A 19,269-nucleotide genomic window follows, 5' to 3' on the forward strand; every position below is an offset into this window, starting at 1 on the left:
TTACAATAATACAAAGGTGTTTTCATTTTTAATATGATAAACATGGATTACTATGACACCATAAACAAATGTTCTTTGAGGTCTTCCCTATTTTCATCCAAACTAATTAGAAAAATGTTCAACAAAAGCGAAAGCCCAAAGGTATCACAATCTAGTTCTTCATTCCAGATTGATGATAACTCATTAATCAGAACTCATTGGATACAGTGATCTACCTAACTGGATTTTCATCCAGGCTAAATCTGTTTTCTTCATCTTATCTACAAGGATAATGAAGGACTTTGTCAAAAACCACGTCAAACATCAAATACCTGAAAACATTTCCATGATCTAAGAGACAGATTAGATACCAAAAGTTGATGTCTAAATTAAGGGACTGTCTTGATTGTTTCTTCTTTTGCTTTGCTTATGTAAATTCTGATGTTACTCTTTCACAGACCTGTCATTTCATCTATGTGGGTAAACCCACCCACTGGTACTGATCACAACCTGGTTAAAACCCCTGAGCAAGTCACTTAACCCCCATTGCCTAGCCCTTATCGCTCATCTTCCTTGGAACCAAGATACAATATTGATTCTAAGACAGAAGGTAAGGGTTTAAAAAACAGAATATCTCATTTGATCCTCACATCACTGAGAGGTAGATGCTATTATTATCCCCATTTTACAAATGAGAAAACTGAGGCAAATAAAAGTTAAATGGTTTTCCCTGAGTCTTAAGTTCTTTATTCATACATTCAACTTGTCCAGAACTTTTGAGGTAATATGGGGCATGAAATGTAGGAGTTACCCCAAGATAAAAGTAAATTTGGAAAAGTACGGTATCAGCGAATGAGATCCCCTGTTGTAATGGAGAAGAGAATGATGAGGAAAGAGGGAATGAGAGATTCTAGGATGAGAGAGAGGGAAAGGATTGTTCTGTTTCTTCTTCTCCTCCCTTACTTATGGGAGGGGGGGAGATAAGCCAGGTCCTATTCCCTTGGAGAAAGGGAGTATGTCTTCACAGGGATATTTTCTGGGAGATAGAGGACAGGAGACTAAAGTGGGACTGCCTCAGTGATATGGCAGGATGCCTCCCTCAGAGGAGCCCAGGGCTCCTGAGATCAAATCTGTCCTTGAGAGACAAGATCTCTTATGCCTCTGCTTCCCCCAGGGACATTAACTCTCAAACCTCTTTCAGGATCTTAGACGTGGTTAACTGCCAAGGAAAGATGTCAGTTTCTTTGGTCAGGCAATCTTAAATCACTGGGATCTAGAAGTCCACCCTCTTTGGGGGAGAGGTGTGACCCTCCCCAAACCTTCAATCTCCTTAACTACGTGTTTAGAGACTGGCCCAAACCTAAATCTTAAATATCTAACAATTTATTGAAGTTCAAGCAGGAAAGGAGACGGCAGGAGTGTCAGGCAGAAAATTTGATAAAAAAAAAGGGAAGCCCTACACCTACAGATTTTCCCTTCTTGCAGGTGGACCCCCCCACCCCCCGGAGTCTGGAGGTCACAGGTTTCTCAGCCCTGGCCTCTCCCTTTTGCCAAATGCTTTTCTTGTCCCTACACTCAACTAGTTAGATCTTGAATGTCTGAGTCCAGGGACAGGTAAGGAGAGAGAGAAAGAGAGAGAGGTCTGTGGGTGGCTCTATTCAAAAGTCCAAATCCCCAATCCCAGTTGAGGATTTTAGGCTGCTGTAACTGAAAGTCTTAGTAGAGGTATTCAGGGTCTCAGAAGGGTAGATCTCCAAAGAAATAGGCTTCTCAGCTTCAGGGAATCCACCTCTCTCCTCTACCTTCCCCAAGCCAGAAGTGAGTTGCCAGTTGGATCTTCAAGCTTCTGATTCCCCTTAGAATTCTCAGCTTTTTTTTCTTGCCCCTCCTCCACTCTCTCTTCAGCTAGTCTCCCCCAGAAACTGGTCTCTCTTCAATGTAGAATTTCTCTTCTCTTATCTTACACTTTCTGAATCAATGTAAGGTAGAGGACCCACCTGGGAACAATTTCTTTGAGCATCATTTTTGCCACAAAACTAGCAGCTACTCTCACACTAGGAAAATCTTTCACTCAACAAATCATTTGATCCACAATAACAAGACAAACTTTATAGAGACCAGATTTTGTTGTCATCAGTTGAATTTTTGGATTTATTGGTTAACTATTTTGGGTATATAAGAATTTGCTTTACTGTGAATTTGGGCTATTTGGACTAATTGGGGAGTCCATTGACCATTGCTTTTTAACTGACTAGCCAATAAGTAAGTTATAACCAAGTTGTTCTTTAGTTATTATTTTCCCATTACACTACCTCCTAGGGTCATTGTGAGAACCAAATGAGATAAATATTTCTAAAGCACTTTGCAAACCTTAAAACACTATAGAAATGCTAGTCATCATTATTATTGTTGATGTTATTTCTAGGGCATCATGCTGGACCTGTGATTTCACTGATGTCAGTACTTCTCCACTATAGGTGTAAATTACAACTAGCCATGCCTCCTTATCCTGTGAGACCCTTATCCAAGTCCTCTAGTAAATCCTCCACAGGCCCACTGGGAAAGCTTTGGACCTTCCTCTAGATTTCGTCACATGTAATAAGGACCCCAATGGAGCTGTCAATTATCCTTCTGTATATTATCATATAAAAGAACAGCCTACAGAGAAACTGTATTTGAACAATTTGGAGGATTCAATTATACAGTCACAAAAAGTGTCTTCTAGTCACTTAATAGGCTGCAAGATCAAGGAAAGGAAATTGGACAATTATCCCCCTGTTATAACCAAAGAAATGGAGACCCCTGTCCCAAAATTGATAATATACTGAAGGTTGCACAACAAGTTAGAATAATCAAGTTCTAGAGTTTCAACCTGGAAGCTCCTTATTGTTCCCTTTCCAGTCTTTTCTTCTTTAACAGCTCAAGGCTCACTTTTTCCATCCAATATATGTTTCTGCTACTGCTTCCTTATTAGGCTTTTCACTTTCAATTCCTTGAAGAAGCTGTTCTGACTTTCATAGTTCTCCTCCTTTAAGATGAAGAGAAGGTATGAAGGAATGAGGTGTGAGAGCTGAAGGAATGTCAGAGGTGATTCCAGAGGATAAGGGCCATCTAGTGCAGGAGAATGTGCCCAAACTAGGAGCAAGAGAAAGCAGGAGACATTTCTGAAGCCAGCTGCTAAACTGGCAAATGTATTTCCTCTCTGGACTGGGGGGGAAAAAAAGTTTGAGTTACAGATATCTCTAGAGTTCTAGCTCCACTATAGCCAAAAAGCAGGTCTTATGGTGAGGCAAATAGCTTTTCCCCAACCAACTCAGCATCTGACTTGTTTAGTCATTTGTAGGCATGTCCAACTTTTCATGACCCTTTTGGGAGTTTTCTTGTCAAAGATACTCAAATGGTTTGCCATTTCCTTCTTTAGCTCATTTTACAGATGAGAAAACTGAGGCAAACAGAGTTAAGTTATTTGCCCAGGGTCACAGAACTAGTAAATGTCTGAGGCTGGAATTCAAGTTTTCCTGACTCCAAGACAGGTATTCTATCTACTGCACTACCTATCTGCCTCTTAACTTGAACTACAAGAGTCTATTTCCATTAGAACTAAATTCATGTCTCATTTAGTCTTTGTATATGGGTTTTCCAAAATTCTTAGTATAGTTTTAAGCTTGGGAAAGCTTACTAAGCTATTAATTAATCAATAATCATTTATGAAGCACCGACTATATGCTAAGCACTATACTGTGTGCCAAACACTAGAGATGCAAAGAAAGGCAAACTGTAATCCCTGGTTTGGGGATGTTCAGGGGGGAGGGGAAGAACATGAAGCATGTAAGCATGGGAAAATATTCTAAATTAATTAATTAAGTAAAAATTTTCAATTCAAAAAAAATTTTAAGTATATTTACAGTTTCAGTTGAAGGTTTTAGTTTTGTATGAGCATGCTCTTACAACAATGACCAATCTGGAAGTGTGTTTTGCATAAAAATAAAAATAAAACACAATTTTTAAAGGAAGAAAAAAATGAAGTACCAACAATAAAGAAATAAAGAAAAGATTGACGGAATTTTGGCCCTTCCTTATGAAGTGTCATTAACAATAGCTGATATTGGTCAAGTGTTTTAAGGCTGGCAAAATGTTTTAATAGACATGATCTCACTTGAGCCTAATAACTCTCAGAGGGAGATACTTCAGGTTTTATTATCATCATTTTCAGGTAAGGAAACTGAGGCTTTGAGAAGTTACGTGACTTGTCAATGGTCACATAACTAGCAAGTGCCAAAGCAAGAATCTGAACTTTGGTCTTCCTGATTCCAGGTACAGGTTTCATGCACTAACACCACAGCTGCCCATTTCTCTTCTAATTCTTTGAGGTGGCACCCAATTGTATATGCATTGAGTTGCATCAATCACTAGGTGAAACATGATGTCTTCCTCCAGGAAGTCTTCCTTGACCACATCAATTCACAAACATCTCTTCTCCCTGTGAAATCATTGTTTTCATAGACTGCTTTGTTCTTTTGGCAGAGTAATTTTGCCTAATAACACCCCCTGTTTTGTTGTCACTTAATTCTTGTATAGTTATTAAACATTTAATGTGTTTATAACTACCATTCAATAAGTATTTTAAATACCTATTATGTGCCAAGCATTAGGAATACAAGTAACAAAATTATATATGTGCTATATGTAAAATATTATTGTATATAATATATTATATAAAATAAGGATGTAAAACTGTTTAATAGGCAGTTTCTCATTCAAGACTAATAACTCTCAGAGGGTTATTATACTCATATACTACAGAATTTATTATGAAACAGCTTCTGGGGAGGTAAAGTTTCTATCTAAATTACATTTTCTTGGAGGTCTTTCCAAAGCTATGTCTTACATTGTTTTTACTTTTAGAACTAAAAAGTTAGAAAGGAGTTAGTATTCTTTTCTTTTTTTCTTTTTTAACCCTTACCTCTGTCTTAGAATTGATGCTAAATATTGGTTCCAAAGCAGAAGAGTGGTTGAACACAAAATTCCAGGCCTGGCTCCCTATGCATTGAGCCACTTAGTCAACCCAATAATTCCTACTTTCTAGGAATTTACATTTTAATGGGGATGAAGAGACAAGTACACATTTAAATCCAAAAAGAATACATATAAGGAGGCAAATAAATACAAAGTAGCTAATGATTCCCATTAGCCTACAAACTTCTTAAGAATAAAGATGGTGTCTTACACTTCTCACATGGGGCCAGAGTATTTTCACAGTATTAGACACATTATGTGCTCAATATATATTTCATGAATGAATGGATGATAATATAACTGACCGTTTATACAATGGTTTCAGGCTTATGGAGTGCTCAGCATTGTCATCTCATTTGATGGTGTTTGATTACAGGATGGATGGATGGATGGATGGATGGATGGATGGATGGATAGATTGCTTCCCCAGGTCTTCTATTGAGTTAGACAGAGGCTGAGTCCAGAGAGCAGTAAAAAGAAGCAGAAATGGGCAGGAAGTTATCTCAGGAAGGCTGCCCAGGGTACATCAGCTCCACTAGGCATGAGGAATAATTATTCTGGTGGGACTTGGGTAAAAGGGAGAGGGATCTGAGGGGGGGCCTTTCTTGCTGCTTTCTACAACTTCTCCCCTTTCAAACATTCTCTTATCTAATCTCAGATGAAAGACTGAAAAGTCAATGTGGGTATCTTTTTCATACTATTCATTTCAATCGATCTTAAAGTTCATGGCATTTATACTGTATTTATTTAAAAAGGAAAGGCTAAACATTTGAGAGGCCAGAATTCCAAAAAAGAAACTTGGCTCTTGGTTTACAGAAGAACAAAGACAGTTTCATTTATTTGCTTCTTCTTCCCAGATATGAAATTCTTCTCAGATATTCCAAAACTGTTTCTTATGTTCTTTTTTACCGGTATGGCTAAAAATGAGAAAGGAGTTAGTATTCAGATTGAACAGAGAAAAATTGAAACATGATACTTAGGAGTATTATGTATTATGTAGGACATAATAGTCTTAGAACTGGAATCTTCTACCCTTTCCCCACTTCAAAACAATAACAACAACCCATAGATACTTTGCTTAAAAATAACAGAAACAACTCATTTATATAGCACTTTCCTTTCCACTGAAGCACCAACATGTCCCAAAGGTGAGATAGGAGATAACCTGTCTCCTCTGGTGAAGAGAGCCAAAGACCATGTCTGAGAGTCCAGGGAATAACAGTTTCGCACCACCACCACCACCACTGGCTAGTGTCCAGCCCAGCCCCCCATCATTATCATCTAGGGAAGCAGCCCTGGTGGAGATGGACCTGGCCACTGCCTCGCAGGTGCTAGAGTTCCCATCTCCTCAGTAGCTACAGCCACTGAAGACCTAGAAAAGTAAATTCAGAACACCAACATCCTTGGTATTGCCAAATGATTTAACATCAGAAACATGAGATTTTTTAGTGGAAAATGACAGTAAAGAAAATGCATTGCCACCTGCTTTGATGCCACACCCTAAGCTGAGATGCACCTAAAATTTCTGAGATGTGTTATCTTCCCATGTTATACTTAGGTACCCCTCTGTCTTCTCTGCTATCATCAGTGTTTTGTACTTAGTAAAGGCTCAATATTTTTTTTTTATTCACTAGGTATAATGCTATGAAGTTGGTAGCTGAAGTTTTATTATCTCCATTTTACAGATGAGGAAACTGAGGGGTCGAATGACTTCCTACAGCTACTAAGTGTCAAAAGTGAGACTTGAATCTTGGTCTTCTGACCCCAAGGCCAGCCTCTAGCTACTAGGCTTATTGTAGCGATCAAAAACTCATCTTCCTGTAACTTCTACCTAGTATAGCTGGGTCGACCCCAGGGGGACCAAATATAATAAGTCTAAGCCTTTTTTCACATGGCAACCTTTCAAATACTTGTAAACCCTCTCAGCTATGTCTTCCACTCTCCAGCAAAAGCATTCACAGTTTCTTCCAGCAGTCCTCACGTAAAGTCTCTAGCCCATCCTAATGGCATCTGAAACTTCTCTTTTCTGTCAATGTTCCTCAGAAACTTGGGGGAAACCGATCATTTGCTCTTCTCCACATACCACCCTCTTTTGCTCTTAAGAATGTTCTAACTAGGGGTAGCTCAGTGGATTGAGAGCCAGCTCTAGAGATGGGAGGTCCTAGGTTCAAATCTGGCCTCAAACACTTCCCAGTTGTGTGACCCTGGGCAAGTCACTTGACCCCCATTGCCTTAGCCCTTACCACTCTTCTGCCTTGGAGCCAATACACAGTATTGACTCCAAGACGGAAGGTAAGGGTTTTAAAAAAAAAAGAATGTTCTAACTCTGTAGTAGAAGCCCTGCAGTTATTCTCCTATTTGCCACAAGAGGGAGATTGTGAGGCGGTAAGAAAAAGGTAAAGGAGAAGAGGTTCTCATTCATGGGGCTGCTTCAGGAAGAAAATGGCAAGTTAAGCTGCTTGAGATGGAGAGCAATGAAATTAAGGGGTGATATTTAAGGATCATGGAATAAACAGAACTGACCAAACGTGCAGCAGAAAAAAGCAGAAACATTCTTACTCCTCATCATTTAGCTGGGGGAGAAAAGAATCAACACACCTGAAACATCTAGAAGAAAATTAAATTAAATGATTGATATTCTGTAGTGCCCTCAGGGGTAGTTCAGAGAGGGAGTGACATACCAGATACACAAGTGTGGGCTGGTGTAGTTAAGGGAGGCTAAATACACACGAGACTTAAATTGAACTTTAAAGGAAGAGTGAGATACAGGATAGATGAAATTAGGTAGGTACATAGATAGCTACATGGGAGGAAGAAGAGAGGGACAGAGACAGAGACAGAAGGGCAGAACCAAAGATGGGGACAAGGGGAGACAGACAGAGAAAGAGAGTCAGAGACAGAGAGAGACAGACAGATAGAGACAGAGAGAGAGAGAGAGAGAGAGAGAGAGAGAGAGAGAGAGAGAGAGAGAGAGAGAGAGAGAGAGAGAGAGAGAGAGATGAGGGAGAGGGGGCAGGGACTTCTCTCCTCTACCTCTCCACTGCGCCTAAGAATGTTTTTCACATCACTCAACCCTCTGCCCAGCAGCCCAATGGCAGTGCTTCCTCCTTCCCCTGTCTGGTGTAAGGGGGCAGCTCACATGCATTAAGAGGGTTGCAGCTTAGGCATTCTGTCTTGAAAAGATTCACTATCACTGCCTAATCCCTTGTGATACAAATATAAGCAAAACATTCCCTATCTCCTATCTAAAAGAAGCGTATGTACTAGTGGGGGGAAGATACATAAAAGAGTGTTCAAAAAGCAGGGAGAGGAAGGAGATTGCTGGAATACCCCTGAAAGAAAAAGTCAAAATTCAACTATCAGAGCTAGAGACCCAGGGGTGCAGTTCAAGTTTGTTTATGGAATGGAGATGGAAGGAGAATGATGAGACAGCAGGGAAGTAAAGATAAGTAGAAGGAACAGCATGACTGAAAAGATCATGATGTGGACTAGAGATCTGCCTGATAGGAGCTCAGGATCATAATAGAGAACGTATAAGGTTGGGCAGGGCTGAGCCAGGATATGAATTTATGAGCGAGCGTATGGTGTTAGAAGAATATCACTGGACTTCAAAAGACCAGGATTGAAATCCCAGATTACTGGTTGTGTAAATTTGGACAAGACTTTTAACATCTCTGAATCTGTTTCCATATCTATAAAACAGGAATAACAATATCTCCCTGCTTGCCTCATAGGACTGTTATCTGAGACAAAATGAAAAAATATATATATTTAAAGGGGTTATAGCTCTAAAATGATGTTTACTCCCAGTAACTTAATTTAATGTAATGATGTCAAACTCAAATAGAAGCAGAACCACTAACCTATTCATAAATATACATGTAGGCTGCATATTGACTTAGAAAACCATATATTAACATTATCCATGTCCTATTGTATTTATATTTTTAAATATGTTGCAAGGGGTAGCTGGGTAGCTCAGTAGATTGAGAGCCAGGCCTAGAGATGGGAGGTCCTGGGTTCAAATCTGGCCATAGACACTTCCCATAGACACTTCCCAGCTGTGTGACCCTAGGCAAGTCATTTAACCCCCCATTGCCTAGCCCTTACCACTCTTGTGCCTTGGAACCAACACACAGTATTGATTCTAAGATGGAAGGTAAGGGTTCTAAAAATAAATAAATAAATAAATATGTTGCACTTACATTTTAATCTGGTTTTGTTGACCTCTAGGTCACATATTTGACACTTCTGCTTAATGTATTTAAATTACCTCAATAATTTAAGTACTCCTCCCAAAGTGCAGCTCTCAACCTATGTACACCTCTGTGTCCTCTGCAACTCTTAGTTAGGTCCTCCCATAAATCTTCTATTGAGAGTCCACCCACTGTGCCTTCCTCTTGGTCTTTTGCCATTCCTTACATACCAATACAGCAAGAGATCTCTATCTGTTATCTTCCACTCTTACTAAGTAAAGGCTCCTCTTCTTTTCTAATTGTTTTTGCTATGAGATCCCTCATATTTTCTTTTAATTTTTTCAGACTTTTGATTATATTTTAGTATTTCTTATTGCCTCTTGAAGTCATTGACTTCTATTTGGTCCATTCAAATTTCTATTTTGTTACTTGGGGCAGGTTTTGTACCTCTTGTGCCAAGCTGTTAATTTCCTCTCTAACTCTTTCTTCCCAAGCTCTCATTTATTTTCCAATTTTTTCCTCTAGATTTTTTACTATCAAAATGAGATATTTGTGAAACCCTTAGCACAGTGGTACACAGTAGGCAGTTGTTTAACTTTCCTTTCTTCCTTTCCTTCCTTCTTTTTTAAGTTTATTTATTTAATTAATTAATTTAGAATATTTTTCCATTGTTACCTGATTCATGTTCTTTCCCTCCTCTCCGCCCAACCCCCTCCCACAGCCCACAAGCAATTCCACTGGGTTTTACATCTTTTGACATCTCTTTTAGAAGAGATTTGTGCCCAACCTGTGTTTTCCTTTGAGGTTTTGCTTCTATATATTTTGGAGACATTCTCTTCTTCTGGTTTGTATCTTAAGTGTCTCTGTCACCATATCTCTTTATGGTTAGGTTCTTTTTTGTTTGCCCATTTTTCAAACCTAGATCCTGATTTGATCTAAGCTTCGTATTTACCACATTTCTGAACGTAATGTCTGGGCTGGTCCTATTGCTCCTTTCTTGTTATTAAGTGTCATGTCATTCTGAGATCTCAAAGATAGATTGGGCATTTGCAATTTTCAAGCTGCCAAAGGGGTCTATTTAAGACCAAGTCAGATTGCTGACCTCTGTGCTGAGGTCTTCAAATTCCGACTGCTGAAAGACTCTAACCCTATTAGCCAGCTGAAAAGCATTGTTGACTCAGAGCCACAGAATTGTAGGCTCTCCTGTGGTTTGGGTTTTCTGTCTTAGTATGTCTCCCTAGGTTGAGCTAGATGCTAGAAGTTAGAACCTTCTCTGAGCTTGGGATCTGAGTCACATCTTTGCTGCTGCTAACCTCTGAACTTTTATTCTTTCTCAGCCTCCTTATCTGACAAAGACACAATTACTGCCAAGCATCATCAAGCAGTGCACAGGTCCCTCTCTCATTCTGCCTTGGATCTGCAACCCAGAATCATGTAGTGGGTGACAACACTGCCAGTTGGCACCTATCTATCTGTTGCTGTACTTGGTAGGTCTAGGGGTGTGCCAATATGAGTTCAGAACTTCTTTCTCTACAGGTGTGTAGACTCTCCATGGGAATTGGAATGGTCTGCCCACCCAGGACCTTATACCCGGTGTCTGAAGACCTCTCTGTATCCATACACTGACCTTGGTCAGACAAAAACTTGCTGCTGACATTTTCAGGATTTATCCATCAGGATTTGATCTGGCAAGTTGTTTTAAGCTTTTACCTTCTGTCTTAGAATTGGCATTAAGTATCAGTTCCAAGGCAGAAGAACAGTAAGGGCTAGGCAATTGGGATTACGTGACTTGCCTAGAGTCACATAGCTATGAAATGTCGGCAGCCAAATTTTAACTTGGGACCTCCTGTTTCCAGATCTGACTCTCTATACACTGAGCCAACTAACTGCCTCTCTAGTACATTTTTAAAATAATTTTTATTTATATTTTCTGACTCTTACACTATCACAATATCCCATCTATCCCTCCCCCTCCTACCTCCCTGAACCATATGACAAATAATGGGGATTTTTAAAGAGATTTTTAAAAGTCATCACAGCTGATAGGTACATTGACAAGGTCAGAAAACATGTGAACTATATCACGCCTGTGGTCCTACCACATCCATGAAGAAAGGGGTAGGTTGGTTGGGAATATCTTCTCTTATCTCTTCATTTGAATTTCACTTATCTTTTTAATTGTGATACATTTACTTTTGATTTTTTGATGTCAGAGTTCTTTCCATTTACATTTTTGGGTTACTCTGTACTTTATATTATAGGCTATGCTTTCTTCACTCTGCCTCAGTTCTTATAGATCTTTCCAGGCTTCTCTGTAGTCATCACACATATCATTTCTTAGAATGCAATACTATACCATTACATTCTGTGTAATTGGAAATCTGTTACCCTGAAAACTACATTTCCCAGAAACCCACTGACTTCCTATCATTATGTACTTCCTGTACACAGAGGGATAAATTTAGTAAGCTTTCCTGGTCTGGGGTCTTTGCTTCCTGTCATGACCATGGTGGTGGTAAGCAGGGTTTTTGAACAGGGAGATTAGCCATGGAAACATGCTTTTTTTTAATTTTCTTACCTTTTTATTCCTTTATTTCTAATGATCATTAATAAATCTCTTAAAATATGTTTTTATTTTTTGAGATTAATTTCAATTTTTACAATGAATGTAACAGAATTTGTTTAACCATTGCCTAATTGATGTGCATCGACTTTTTTTAAATTCTTAAATACTACCAAAAGGGTATATATGTATATATATATATATATATTTTTTTTTTTTAATAAAACCCTTACCTTCCATCTTGGAGTCAATACTGTGTATTGGCTCCAAGGCAGAAGAGTGGTAAAGGCTAGGCAATGGGGGTCAAGTGACTTGCCCAGGGTCACACATCTAGGAAGTGTCTGAGGCCAGATTTGAACCTAGGACCTCCCATATCTAAGCCTGGTTCTCAATCCACTGAGCTGCCCCCAAGCTATAAATATTTTGGAGTATATTGGGACTGTTTTCTTATCAATGACTTCCCTGAGGTAAGAGCCTAGTAATGGAATCTCTAGTTTAAAGTGTATTGAAATTTAGACATTTTATTTGCATTATTCTAAATTGCTTTCCAAAATGGCTATGCCATTTCACATTCCCACTAACAATGCAATGTACTAGTATGTCAATCTTTGTTTCCATTTGTACCAATTTGTAGGATATAAAATAAAACCTCAGAGTTGCTAATTCTCATTTCTCTCATTATTAGTGAGTTTGAGTAATTTTATATGATTGTTAATACTACACAGTTCTTTTAATAAATATTTGTTCCTAATTCGGAGGGATCTTCAAGAAAGAACACTCTCCACATTCAAAGAAGAAAAACTGTGGGAGCAGAAACACCGAAAAAAAACAACATGGGTCGAGGGGATATGATTAGGGATATGGCTAGGGAGGTAGAATCTAAATGAACATCCTAGTTGTGGTAGTTAAATTTTTAGTTTCTCTGCTAGACATATTATATTTTATGAGGTTTATTAAATATTAAGAAGTTAAGAAAGTACAAACAAGAAAGCATGTGCCTAGGAGGGCCAAAAGGCCCATTCAATTTCACTTACATCATGAGAGCCATATCTGCTTGGAAGCGGAAGTAGGAAGAGAGCTCAGTAGGCTTTTACAGCCAGTTAAATAGAAATTTTGATCTCGCCCAGGTGGAAATCTCAGTGAGATTAGAGGGCATCTCGGGAACTAGAGCAAGGACTTCTGGGGATTGAAGTCTGGGGTTCAAATCTCCATTTTTACATAGTGCAAACATCAAAAACATGGAAATAGGTTCTGATCAAGGACACATGTAAAACCCAGTGGAATTGCTCATCAGCTACAGGAAGGGGTCGGGGGAAGGGAGGGAGTGAAAGAATATGATTCTTGTAACCAAGGAATAATGTTCTAAATTGACTAAATAAAATTTTAAAAAAATAGAAATATTTGTTCCTTTGTTGGTCTGATGCATTTGATAGATCAGTTTAGAATTGCCACAGATGAGATCTCAGATAAATTATTTCACTCAACTACAAAATTTTGGCTCTACCAAATCAGTTTCATTTCTTGAGATATCCAGTTCCTTCTGAATCTCTCCTTTTTTTTTTTAAACCCTTACCTTCCATCTTGGAGTCAATACTGTGTATTGGCTCCAAGGCAGAAGAGTGGTAAAGGCTAGGCAATAGGGGTTACGTGACTTGCCTAGGGTTGTACAGCTATGACTTCAAGTCTGAGACCAGATTTGAACCTAGGACCTCCTATCTCAAGGCCTGGCTCTCAATCCACTGAACCACCTAGTACCCTCCTGAATCTCTTCTGATGAGAATTATTCATGATAGATAAGCCTTTTAATATTCTACAAACCTTTGGCCTTTTTAATTTCTTATTTTTGAATTATATTTTCCATAATATTTTTCATCACCATACCTTGTACCAATCTTCATATAAAAGTCATTAGATATCAATATAGCATATATATTGCCCTGATTTAAAATCACACAGCTACCATCGTAGTTCAGGCTCTCATCATCTTTCACCTGGTTTTTGCAACAAGTTCCTGATTAATCTCCTTCCCTCGATTCTATCACCACTCCAAGCCATCCTACACACTACTACCAAAGTATTTGCCTTACGTCCTTATCTCTCCATGTGATTCCTGTACTCAACCAATTGCAGTTGCTCCCTCTTAAACTGCCATCATCTAATTAGCTTTTAAAGTCTGTCACAGCCTGGTCCCTCTCCATCTTCCCTGCTTCTTTGAATATTACTCCCACTCCTGCATTCTGTGTTTCTGCCTAACTGGCTTTCTCTGTTTCTCAAACATGGCATTCCATCTCCTACAACTGTGTCCTTGCCTTGACTGCCAACCACATCTGGAATGCACCCTTTCCTGATCTCTACCTCCTAGCATCCCTCTTGTCCTTCAAGATGCAGTTTAAGCACCACCTGCTATAGGATGTCTTTCTTGATTTCCTTCTCCTGCCCTAAATGTTAACCTCCTTCCAAAATTATATTCATATACCTTTAATTTATTCTTTTTATTATTCATTCTGCAGGTACTTACACACAAAGGCAGCATGAGACTTCAGGTCAAGTTCAACCTCTGATTCATAGAGACTATATGGACAAGTCATTTAATTTCTTGGTATTCTATGCACCTCTCTACAAATATAAGCTGTAGATAAGGTGCTAACCTCCCTTGGTTCCTCATCTAAGAGTTCTCAATATCAGTGAATAATGGATAGTCCCTGTCCATTTATTTACCTGAGGACAATTAGGTAGTGCAATGACTAGAGCCCTCGACCTGGAGTCAAGAAGACCTAGGTTCAAATCTGGCCTCAGACATTTACTAGCTATGTGACTCTGGGCAAGTCACTCCACCTTATTTGCTTGTTTCTTCATCTATATAATGAATTAAAGTAACTGAAAATCACTCTAGTATCTTTGCCAAGAAAACCCCAATTGGGTTGGACTCAACTGAAAAATGACTAAACAAACAACATTTATTCATATGTATAGACATAAACACAAATACTTAGCATCTTCCTTATTATCTAGTGGACCATTCCTATTCATATAAAGAGATAAAAATATGGGTCTTGGTATATGTACATTTAGAAGCTCTCCATAAGATAATATGGAGAATACCATGTATGTGTGAATAAACACATACATACACAGTGTCTTCCCCATTGCTACGCTCCTTGAGAGCAGAGATTTTTTTCTCATTCAATTGGTATCCCCAGTACCTAGCCTAGAACCTGGCAAATAGTAGGCACTTAATAAGTGCTTGTTAATTCATTGATTAATTATTTATACTTCTCTTTCTCCATCACTGGAACTGAAAAGCAGCCAGTTGCCGGTGGCAACAACCAAGGACTCTGCTGTCCTGAGAATAATAGCTGATCACTCAGCAAATGCACCCAAGGTAGGCTCTCATTCCTCACTCCTCCTCTCCTACTATCATGGCCCTGGGAAGAGCCAGTATCTAGTCCACATTTCTCAAGCCTCCAAAGTCCCCCCTTTGTTAGCAATGAGGTTTTGAGCTCCTGCCCTTAGGAACTGGCACCCACCAACTCTGAGGTATCCAGTTCCTTAGATACTTCAATCCCCAGCTATGGTCTAGCTAAGGTCTCAAGAGCAGAGGCCACAGAAAACATAGCTGCTCCCAAGGTCCTGCCCCTGTGGATTCAAATGTCAGTGGTAACCTAGGGGAAGCAGGCTCCCTGGCTCAGCAAACAAGGTTAAGTCACTAATGCTGCCCTCTGGGGCTGCCTTATAAATTTACTCTGTTCCTGCCCCCCAGAGCCTGTGTGTGAATTTCCTATAAATTCATGTCCCTCTTTCCTTTTTAACAGGAAATTTTTGAAAATCCATTTTGGCCTCTCCCCAAACCTTTTGTTTGGGTTAAGAACAAGGTGCACTATGGGAGGATGCCAGAGGCCTTGTGGCTCCCTGGCCTCTTGTCCCATACTACTTCTGGCATCCAAAAGACTGGCCTCTGATCTGAATTGAGGCTAAACCTGTCCAGCCAATGAGACTCAGAAAAAGTGGCCAACACAGGAATTATAAACTATGAATTGAGGAAGTTTGGGGTCTCTTTCCTAGGAAAAGCTCCCTGGCCAGAGTAACTAATGTTCAAGGTGAGCTGACAAGCTCAGGATACCTAAGTAGCCTGCCATGCAATTAGGCGCCTTTTCTTTCTCCAATCATTTTCCACTATCTAATAAATAATTATAAATTAATATACAGACTCCAAAGAATTTTAACCCTGACACCTAGTTGTCCTTGACTTTTCAGATTCACTATGGACTCCTCTCTGTTTTTGTCATTTTTAGTGTTGATTTTATGAAGTTATTTTTGGTTGTTTGTGGGGAGTTTTAGGAGGGCAAGAAAGCTTCACACGCTACTCTATGGTCTTCCCACAATGTATCAATGCAATCCTTCTGGAAAGTAATGTCGAATTATGCAAATATAGCAATGAAAAGGCCCTTAAATTTTCTTCATTAAACCTTTTTTTTTTATTACAAGGCCCATAAAAATTTGACCCAGAAATTCCTCTACTGAATTTATACCCATAGGAGACTATTGAGAAGAAGAAATCCCCAATATAAATAAAAATATTTCTAGAAGCACTTTTATGATAGTAGTAATAGTCTCTCGGTAACCAAGGATGACTATTGTCTTTGTGTGTTTTTGTGCACAAAGACACTTGTGCATGAAGATTTAAGTGGAAAAGCCGATGCACAGAGACAGTCTCACTCTCTCGGTGTTGGAAGCCTGGGTCCAGTAGCACGAAAAATCGTTACACCTGAAGACTTCCTCAGCTGCATTGGATGGCCGTGTTGTCTTTTGTGCTCCAACACGCCCTAAGCACTCCACAGTGCTTTGCTGCGTCGCCCTCTCAGCCGTTGAACCTTCTTATTGGTTTCTTCCACCTATTCCACCGAAGCAGTCTTCACATGCTGGGTGAGCAAAGCCCTGGTTCACCAGGGGTCGATGACGACGACCCAATGGCTACCCTCACAAGGTTTAGTCGGCCTGTCGAAGCCGTTGCCCGGGGTGTGGCCGCTGCCGCATGCTAGCAGCTACTAGGAGCCACAAGTGAGAGCTGGGTGTCAGGTGGGGGTCAGAGGCTGGAGAGCTGCCCTAGTTGGGCATGACAAGTCTTCCATATCAGAGATACTACTCCTCCCTGAGCACCCCATACACCCCTTTATGATAGTAAAGAATCAGAAACAAAGTATATGCCCATCAAATGGAGAATGACTAAACAAATTCTGGTACATGTATGATGGAATAGTTCTATCCTATAAGTATATTTGAATACAGGGAAGCATGGAAAAATTTATATGAACTGATATAGCCTGATACAAGCAGAATCAAGAAAAAGTATGCATAAAAACAATAACAATGTAATCAGAAAAAAACAGCAACCAAAAAACAAAAAGAAATGTTGCAAAAAATACAAAAAGCAAACATGGCTACAAAGAAGAGATATGAGAAAACACCTCCCACACTACCCCTTTGCAGTGATGAGAGGACCAGTTAGGCTTTTGCCAGGTGTTGATTAATTTTCTTGATGTTTTCTTTCTCTCTTTTAAAAATATTGTTATACTAGGTGTGATATTGGCTCTCTGGAAAGAAAAGGGGAAAAGAAAACTGGAGAAATTTTTGACAATATTTTTAAAAATAATAAAGGACATCAATACAATTTATTTTTAATACAACCCCCACCTTCCTCCTTAGAATCAATACTATGTATGGGTTCCAAGGCAGAAGAGTGATAAGGGCCAGGCAATGGGGGTTAAGTAATTTGCCTAGAGCCACACAGCTAGGAAGTGTCTGAGACCAGATTTCCTAGGACCTCTGTCTCTAGACCTGGCTCTCAATCCACTGAGCTACCCAGCTGCCCCCCTGCAAATTTGTTTTTAAAAAAGAATTGGCATTCCCTACCCCACCCCAAACCCCCAACAAGACAGGAATCAATAAAGTCTAAGAAAAATAAATTCTTATAATACTATTTTTTCTAAGTCTAATTGCATGCAGAAAGTACAATCAGGAAAGTACATGGCAGGGCTAACTTGCATAAACAGAATTATAACTAGAGGTGAAGAGCTATATAACTGTCCAGACAGCCAAGATTTTTATCTTGGCCTCAGAGCTTAAGAGCTTTTATGATTTTATTAACAATTTTCACCAACTTCCCAAAAGGAAGAATTTAGACTGGATTCCCCTTTCTTTTTGTCATAGACAAAGCAATTCATTTTCAAGGGATTGGAATGAGGGACCCCCAGGCAATCTCTTCTTAGAGAGAGGAAAGTGGAGCTCATGTTGGGACAGAGGGGAACCATAGAGGTCATGCCCAAAGCCAGCCCAGAGCGAGGAAACAGGAAAGGACAGGAAGGAATTGGAGCTTCCTATTTAGAGTTGGAAGGTGATATGACCATCCCCCATCAAACTTTTCCCTCTATGACACACATATATTGATTTTATCATCATGAAGCTTCAAAGTTTGTGTGGAGCTATGTAACTAAATTATAATAAAGTGTCTTAAGACAAGGCAAAGAAGTTTGTGCTTGATGTGGTTATTGGTTCTTGGGCAAGGTAGAATATGGCAAAAAACAGTATGAAAAAGATCTGTTTTTAAGCCATTAAACTCAATTTATATTTTTATTATAATTTTTTTCATATAGAGGAAATGTGATATAGTGGATAGAAAGCTGGACTTGAAGTCCAAAAAGAGTCAAGTTCACCTCTGATTCTCTATCTTTGACATTGTTGATCACCTATTTCTCCTTGATCGTTTCTTCTCTCTAGATTTTTGACATTGCACTATCCTGGTTCTCCTTCTACCTGTCTGACTGCCCCTTCTCTGACTCTTCGTTTGTTCAGGTTATGCCCACCACCAGTGGGTGCTACCCACAGCTCTGTCCTATCCCCTTCTTCTGCATTCAAACCACTTACCTTGGTGTTCTCATTAGCTCAACTCATCATGTATCCAATTGTTATTCTCAGATCAGTTTTTCCACCTCTCTCCTGACCTCATCTCACATCTCCAATTGACTACTATGTAAATATGCAATATTGAGTTTATGATGTTTTCCCCCAGATCTGGGTCACAATGGAAAGAATGATGGATTTAGTCAGGGAACCTGAGTTCAAATCCCAGTTTTGTCTCTTACTGTTTGGACATGCACCTTCACTTCTGTCATTCATTTTCTTTTTCTTTAAAGTGAGAGGGCTGGACTCAGTGACCTCTAGGATTCCTGCCAAAGGGATCCATAACATACTAAAAAAGTTATGAACATCTGCTCTAAATTTTGGATAAAAAAGAAAAATGTACCTAGCATCAGACTAGTTACAATTTGGCACCCAGAATGACTGAATTCACAATTCCTGAAAAACATTTACATAGAATATACTTCTTACCTCAGTTCTCTGAAACTAGGCAGCCTGGACATAAAAAGGTATAGAGATAACCAGGTATGAAAATAAGCAGTGTTATAAAGGATAAATTCAAATCCAGCCTCAGATACTTACTAGCTAGGTGACCCTAGG

The 19,269-nt window shown here is 39.3% G+C and overlaps 1 pseudogene; it reads left to right on the forward strand.

Moving 5' to 3' along the window:
- Window positions 1-6,191: 6,191 nt before the first annotated feature.
- Window positions 6,192-19,269, forward strand: part of LOC100619161 (arginine vasopressin-induced protein 1-like) — a 35,038-nt pseudogene continuing 21,960 nt past the window's right edge.

This window comes from Monodelphis domestica, chromosome 4, assembly GCF_027887165.1.
Source record: "Monodelphis domestica isolate mMonDom1 chromosome 4, mMonDom1.pri, whole genome shotgun sequence".
Classification (NCBI taxonomy): domain Eukaryota; kingdom Metazoa; phylum Chordata; class Mammalia; order Didelphimorphia; family Didelphidae; genus Monodelphis; species Monodelphis domestica.